Raw genomic sequence first — 8,689 nt, 5'->3', positions numbered from 1 at the left:
CGGCGACATGTATGACCTATGTACGAGACATTTATCTATTTATGTTTGCGAGAGATGTATTATAGGTTTGTTGGGTATATCGAGCTCGAGCCAAGCCACCATGTATTCTTTCGAGTTTGGCTCATTTAGAGCATCTCTAGTCGCGTTCCCCAAAATGATTTGGGGTGTGCATAAATTTGATCGTCCCCAGTCGCGTGCCAAAGCCCGTTTTCTATGATGTCCGGCTCCTCGAGCACATCCTCGCTACATAAGGAACGATGATGGGGCGCCGTGCAGAACAAAAAAAGCGACGTGGGTTCCCACCTGCCAGCGACCATAGCCGATATTGTTGAGCCGCACCTTCCTTTCTCGCCATGCCTCCTCTCCCTTGCCTCCCACCCCTCCCCCACCGCTCAAATCGCCGGCCACCACAACACAGTACTTCTCTTGTGTTGGACTCCACCGCGACACCTGACTCCCTCGACGCCCTTTTCGATGTCGGTGGTTCACCTACGCTGGCTAAAATGCGGCGGCCACTCCCCTCCTCCGCACGCAGAAGGTGTTCGACCGTTTGTGTGGTACACCTTTAGTCTCTGTTTGTTTCCCCGATTGCTGCCGCTGATTTCTAACTATTTGTTTTTCCTCTAGACATGAATGGCAACGCCGAGATGATCAAACAAATGCTTAATGATGAGGCAGCCCGCGACGATGATGTTCGCAAGCACTTTCCAATCATCACTTGCTTGATGACGCCGAGGAGAGGAACAAGAGTCTGGGCAGTGGAGTAAGGCCGGGAAGAAGAAAGTCGAAGCGTTGGTAGAGGTTGGAGGGTCATACCATGTTGTATAACGACTACTTCTCCGACACCGCAACATACGCCGGCAATTTTTCATGGCGCAATAGGATGAGCAAGGAATTGTTCACGGAAATCCTTCATGGGATGCGAGAGTTCAACCCCTACTTCAAGCTGAAGCATGACGCCGTTGGCACCGCCGCCATGAGGATGCTTGCATATGGAGTACTTGTCGATGCACATGACGATTACCTTCGTATGAGTGAGTCCACTGTCATTAGCTGCATATGTACATATTCTACTGAGCCGTGGTGGGAAAGTTTGCCCCTACTATTTGAGAGGGCCAATTGAAGTATAGTGTGCTAGGATCATGGCACAAAATGTAGTGAGAGGATTCCCTAAGATGCTTGTAAGCATCGATTGTATGTATTGGTCATGGAAGAACTGCCCATTTGCTTGGTAAGGTTTGTATAATGGGCTTCATGGATATTGCAGTGTGGTGCTTGAAGCTGTGATGGATTATGATCTGTCGATTTGACATTCTTTCTTTGTCATGGCAGGATCGCACAATGACATTAACGTGTTGTAGGGCTCTCCGGTATTTTCGGAACTTATGGAAGGTCATGCTCCACCATGCAACTATGAGATCAATGTCAGTCAATCTACCAAAGGCTACTATCTAGCTAATGGTATCTATCTAACATGGATGCATTTGTCAAAACAATCTCCGCGCTAACGGGTCAGAAGAATTGCAAATTTGCTGAGCACCAGGAGAGCTACCAGTATGATATCAAGCGGGCAATTGGTGTGCTTCAAGCTCAATCTGCTATTGTCTGACATCCTACTCTTTGCTGGTCTCATGGCCAAATGTGAGAGGTGATGCAAGCTTGTGTGATCATGCACAATATGATCATCGAGAATGAGCGCAAGACTCGAGCCAGTCATCTTGGTTCCTACAAGTATTAGGGCCCTCTTGCGGAGGTTGATCACCAGATACCTACAGAGTTTGATGATTTTCTCGCCATGCATGTAGAAATCCGTGACAACACTCTTCACGCTCAACTGCAACATGATCTCGTAGAACCTCTATGGAGGCTTAAAGGAAGGCATCAACTGTGTCGTCGCCTTGATCTAGCCCAACTTCTATTTGTTTGGTTTAGTTGTTTGTTACTTTTAGTTTGGAAACAATATTGTAAAACATATTTATTTGTGTGTTATACTTAAACTGGTTGCATCTTCAAATACCCTAAACGCAAAATAAATGGTGGACGTGTTTGAGGAACGTGGTGGCTGGGTAGAGACGCCACCCAAAAGCGGCACCATGAGTCGGCATCCCTAAACACTCGATCCGTCATTTTTTTCCGGAGATGCTTACATCCCTAAAGTTGGCTGATAGCAAATTATTTTGTAGACCTTCTGAGGTCCCATACGTCTTAATATTTTCTAGGCTGTAGCTAGGTGTTACCCAATATACATGAACCACGCTAGCTGTCTACATCCATATGACGAGACCAGGTTAGTAGTACTTATCAATCAAGGAAACAAGCCAAATTAGCCGCCCACATTATCTTGGAGTAAGATATTAGTGGTGACGATGCAAATCCATTAAATCTCATCTTATTGACTTAGCCAGTCCTACATATTTATACAGAAATGTTCAGGCTCGTTAAACCGTTTGAGATTGATTCGTTATGGGGCCGGCTCATGCTCGTCTCGGGGTCTAAGGGCATGTACAATGTTAGGGAAGTCATGTCTTCTCTTAGAAGTCCATATCATCTAGAGAGGATGATAAATATAATTGGTACAATACATTATCTCTTATTGTCATTCCTTGCAAAATGATTATTAATTATTTTTAGTAGAAAATTATGTGACTAAGGGAAGACAAGTCGTACAATGGAAAAAACAGCCTTCTCTTATTTCATAAGAGATCATCCCTTAGCTAAGGAAAGACAACCTTCTATCCCTTTATTCTCTCTCCTCCAACTAAGCAAAAATCTGACGTAGCAAGCCTAAGGAAAGGCTGGCATCACCCCCAATGTAGCTCAAGCCTGGATTGAGGCTCGCGAGCTCTTTTTCTCGAGCTCGACCATTTTGATATAAGCTCTCTACTACCAGCATACAATGCAACTTATTTTCTAGAAACATTGGAGATCTTAGGCCCAACGACGTGTAGCTTAATATATATATAGAGAAAATAATTTAGCTTTAAAGGGAAGAAACCGAAAGTGCTGTTTTTCTAGAAGTGATTATGTGCACAACACCAAATTACGAATGCGGAGATTGGAACATAGGTGGGTGGGGATGCATCAGCCAATCCCAACCACCAAGCTATGCCTCAGTTCAATATAGCTCAATACACTAGTAGAAGACGGGGTATTAGCACCGGTTTGAAATGGCCATATACACCAGATGGTCAACCGGTGCAACTCATCCGGTGCTAACGCCTCCCCCTTTTAGCACCAATTCAATTGCGAACCGGTGCTAAAGGGGCACCACGTGGCCCGCAGAGGAGCACTCGGGCTGAGGACCTTTAGCAACGGTTCGTAACACGAACCGGTGCTAAAGGTTTCTGCCGCGGCAGCATTTTGGGGCCCTTCCCTGCCGCAACAGGGGATTGTACTAAAACGCTTTCGCGGCAGACTCTACCGCGGCAGGGAATTACACTAAAATGCTGCCGCGGCAGACTCTCTATCGCGGCATAGAATTTCACCAGAACGCTATAATGCACACACATATATAATGCAGACACACACACATATATATATATATATATAGGAACCATTATATTACATAAAAAACGTTATGAATATATCGATCGAAGTGACACACGTCCATGCATATATATTTACATCAACTTCCAAAATTATTTTTATCCAAAATTGGGGGGGGGGGGGGGGCTGATAGTATGCTCCGTCTGGAGCTATGACTTGCTCAAGTAAGAATCCCCCAATTCTTCTTGAATTGCTCGTACACGCTCGGTTGCTAGAAGACCGTTCCGCAACCATTGGATCTAATAATTTCAAGAAGGTGGTCAGTATATATATATGTGTATGTAAATGAAGCACAAGATGATAAAATAAAGTTATGAATGCTTTTTACATACTTCAAGTTGATATAAAATTTTGGCCCCCTGGTGGGTTGTCTGGCGAATGAACTTGCAAATGTAGAACCAACATAAATTATTCCCTTCCTCTTGCCTCGTTCGGATGCATGTTTGCAACTCCTAGTCCCCCCATGTCATTCTCCTTTCTCACACTTTCTCTTACCTACTTTTCCCACATAGGGTGGTCCTCTCTATTAAAATGCATGCATCTAAACGTTGTTTGATGTACATGGTTGGGAAGGGTTTTTTTGTTGTACAGATTTTTAGTCTCTTTTTGTTCGATGTTGTCTCCAAACGTGCTCCAAATCGTCGTGCCGGACGATATTTTGAGTGACGCGACGTAAAAAGAAGGTTTGAGCTTTGTTGGCTCGGCGAGTGTTCGACGAATCGAGCTTGAACATATATCTAAGCTCGTGAGCCGAGCTCGAGGTAATTTATAGGTTCATTGGCCATATCGAGCTCGAGCCGAGACAGCATGTATTCTATCGAGTTTGCCTTGTTTACACCCGTACAGCTGGCTGATAGCAAATTATTTGGCAGACCTTGTGGAGTCCGGCCCAGTAGGCATACGTCTTAATATTTTTCTAGGATTGTCGCTAGGTGTTACCCAATAGATGAACCACTCTAGCTGTCTACACCTCAATCAAGGAATCAAGACACATTAGAGTAAGTTTAATAGTATAGCCAGCTGCTGGCTATAAGCCATATGTCATATCATTTGTAGCTAATATAGAGCCAACATGTATAATAGTGAACTATAATCATGTACTACTTTATCAATGGATGGCCCACATTTCACTCTCACAAAGTACTCTAGGAAGACGTCGCTTAGGCACTGGCTCTTGCGTTGAAGCCACTCCTCTTCTCTCTCCTCCTCTCTCTCCTCCAACTAAACATGAATATATTATTTTAAACCTTATAGCCAGCTGACTAGGACTTATTATACTTGCTCTTAGCTGCCCACATTATCTATCTACTTGGAGTAAGATATTAAGGAATCAAGACACATTATAGTGGTGACGATGCAAATCCTTTGAATCAAACTCATCCCATTGACTTGGTCAGTCCTATGCATTAATTCAGAAATATGCTCTCTTGCCTCTCATCTCCCCTCTATAATCTCATCCCCAGAAGCCCATTCGGTTCACACCTCCAGCCATTACCAGCACCACGAACCAAAAACCAAAGAGAGACCGGTCGAGAGAGCACCATGGGGGACCTCGTTCTTGGGGTGGCTAAGACCGTTGTAGAAGGGACGCTGATCAAGGTCAGGTCCGCCATCGACGAGGAGACAAAGCTGAAGGAGAGCGTCCAGCGTGACCTTGTTTTCATCACCGGTGAGTTCGAAATGATGCAATGCTTTCTGAACGTCACCAGTGAGGAGGGCGCCAAGAATGTGGTGGTGAAGGCCTGGGTGAGGCAGCTCAGGGACCTCGCCTTCGACGTTGAAGACTGCATCGAGTTTGTTGTCCATATGGACGACAAGCCGGCATGGTGGTGGCGTGTGATACCGCCGTGCATGGCGCCCACGCTGCCCCTAGATCTCGCCGCCGCCAACATAAAGGAACTGAAGGAGAGAGTCATCGATGTCAGCCAGAGAAACATGCGCTACAACATCACGGGCGACTCAAGCTCCGGCGCCAAGCCGCCGGTCATCGCGCCGGCAGTCACTGGTGCAGCCGAAACGTTTGACATGCTTGTCGAGGCCCAGGCTGCTGCCAAGAGGCAGAATGGTTTATGGGACCTCGGCCGGCTGATCAACCGTCAAGACCGAGATCTTCAAGTGGTCTCCTTATGGGGAACGAGCAGTGATGTTGGGATGAAATCCATCATCAGCAAAGCATACGATGACCCGGAGACCTGTCGAAACTTCACATGCCGTGCTTGGGTGAAGCTCGTTCATCCTTTTAACCCCCATGAGTTCATTCGTAGCCTGCTGGCTCAGTTCTTTGCAGATTCTTGCCAAGACAAACAAACAGCCATTGGTGTAGATGTAATGACAATGATGCAGGCGGCGACAAGGACGGAAGAACATCTCAAGGAAGAGTTTCTGAGCCGAGTTCATAAGCACAGGTATCTCGTCGTCCTAGAGAACCTGAGCAGTATGGTTGACTGGCGCACTGCCAAGACATATCTGCCTGACATCAACAACGGGAGCCGGATAGTCGTGTCCACACAGCAATTTGAAATTGCAACCTTGTGCACAGGGCACCCGCACAACATATCGGAGATCAGACAGTTCTCACTTGATCACTCCGTGTGTGTCTTGTTCAAGGAGGTAATTTATTGGTCCTTAATTATTTTCTACTTTGCAAACTACTTGAAGTTCTAGATTTATCTTAGGTCAAAACTTCTATAAGTTTGATTAATTTTATAGCGAAGAGTGCAAATATCTATGACGTTTGACTAAGTTTATAGAAAAATGCAAATACCTAGGAGTACGGAAATATATATTAAGATGAATCTGATGAAACTATAGTGATGATTTAGATGGTGAAGTACTTTTTTCTATAAATATTTTGACTTATAATCTCATGGGGAGAAGCGGCTCACTGATCTCACGGCAGGGGCGAGGACGGTGCGGTTGAGGCATGCAAGGCCAGCCTGACTACCTCCTAGGAGACGCCTACATGCATGCGCACATTAGTGTACCCGGGACGGTGCATCCCTATATCTTTCAGTTGTTCTGGCTTTATTAATTTAAAGCTGGGCATTTATACCTTATGTTTAGAACTGTGGCCGTGGCGGCTCTAGCTGCTGGGAGATCAATATGGTGTGCAATTTCACTTGCCGTTGCGCCTATTTGAGATCTGGTGTTTTGCGTATGTAAAATTAGCCAAGGGTTTTGGTCCAGAGACAAAATTTCACAAGGAAACTTTTACATTACGATGGGCATAATTTATTCGTTCATTCCCGTATATGGTGGGTCCGAAACTGAAACTGTTTATTATTACTTTCAGGGTTCTCAACATGATGGCGATAAGTGCCAGTATGAAGCGAGGGATTTTCAACCTTTTGATTCTGAAGCGGCTAACATTCTTGACATCTTGAAAGAGGTAGACACTGAAATAAGGCATAACGGCAAGTCTTCGGCATTTAAAGTTATGTCCGTATGGGGGATTTCTGATGTTGGCAATTCAGATCTTGTCAGAAGTATTTATCGGGGTCAAATGGCTCGACAGTATAGTCACAGGTGGGGCAAGTTCGCGTGGGTCAAGATAGCTTGTTCGCACAATTTGGAGGAATTCTATCGGAGCTTACTTTGGGATTTGTGTTCAATAACAAAAGAAGCAGAAGAAAAGGAGTATTGTGGTAATAGCTACAAATCATATGAACGCAGGTGCTGTGATATTCTTCGTGAACATCGTTGCCTCTTGGTTATCGATGGTTTGGAGTACATGGAACAGTGCGAACAGTGGGATAGGATATACACGGTCTTGAAACTTGGGGCAGCTAAAGGCAGTACAATTGCGATTACAGGGCAAAAGAGCATTGCTCTGCATTGTGCAGATAACGCCGACTTAGTGTGCCACGTCAAAACTTCACTATCTGATGCTACCCCTGGTTTTCTCAAAGACCAGGTATATTTATTCTAAAGAAGCTTTTATTTTTGTAGAACCAGCCTGGCCCTAGATCGATCGGATTGCTAATTGTTATATGGCGTGTGCTCCTGTGCTTTCCGGAAGTTTTTTTGCACGACTTCTAAAGCAAAGAGCAAAGGCTGTGATTAGAAGAACTAATGCACCTGCTTCCGTTAAGAATGGGCCATCCGGTCATTGCACATCCAGGATTGCAGTTACTACTCGTTGCTAATATCCTGTGAGAGCGAGACATGAACTGCACCATGTGCAACTACCCAGGACGCATGATCCACACACTCGTTCTTATGGTCTGCGGAACAAAGCTTCACGGCCGTTGCCGGCGGCCGGATGCGGTGCCGGTGGAGATGAAGCTTCACGACTGTTGCCGACCACCGCCTCGGACCAACATCGACATGGCTTCTCCCGCACGACGTATTCCTGTTTGTATGAAGACTGCGAATGAATGCTGATCAGCCATCTGCCCATCTCCTCTATATCCGGCCGTCGCCGGCAACAGCCTTGACTTAATACGGCAGCCATGAGAACGAGTACGTGGGTCGTGGGGTAGTTGCGCACGCTGCAGTTTCGGTCCCGCTGTGGCGTGATATTAACTAATAGTAGTAATTAAGCGCAGTGACTAAATTGCCCTGTTCCTTAATGAAAGCGGGTTGATTAGCTCTTCTAATCACAGCCTTTGGTTTGCTTTAGAAGTTGTGCAGAAAAATTCTGGAAAGCACAGAAGCACACCTCTTGTTATATTTTTCTTAAAGATAAGAATCAGCTGGGTGGGTCCTTTTGTGTTATGGCTATTAGACCTTTTGGTGCTAGGATCATTAATGTGAGGATCGTAATATCTTAGATTCTCCTAAATAGAATCGTATGACAGCACGTACCCAAAACTCATCCAACCCGTTTATATGGAAAGTTGGAGACCAGCCCGGGCCATGTACCACTTGAGAAAACGACACTTACACGCAAGCGGCTAAAGTAACCACCCAACAAAACAACGATAATATTCATTCACAAGCATCCCATTAACACGCACTCACCTAGGCAATGACCAGTGCCGGACCCAAGAATTTGTCGAAGCCTAGGCGCACCGCAAGGCAAATAAAAGAATCCTCGGACAAATATAAGCGGCTTGAGGGTATGGGCGCAGGAAGGGGGCTCACGAGGGATTGAGAAAGTTTAGAGGGTGGGACGAAGGGAGACGGACCAGCAGAGATGGAA

Source organism: Lolium rigidum, chromosome 5, assembly GCF_022539505.1.
Source record: "Lolium rigidum isolate FL_2022 chromosome 5, APGP_CSIRO_Lrig_0.1, whole genome shotgun sequence".
Taxonomy (NCBI): Eukaryota; Viridiplantae; Streptophyta; class Magnoliopsida; order Poales; family Poaceae; genus Lolium; species Lolium rigidum.
The sequence above is the reverse complement of the archived record's forward strand: the minus strand, read 5'-3'. Positions refer to the sequence as shown.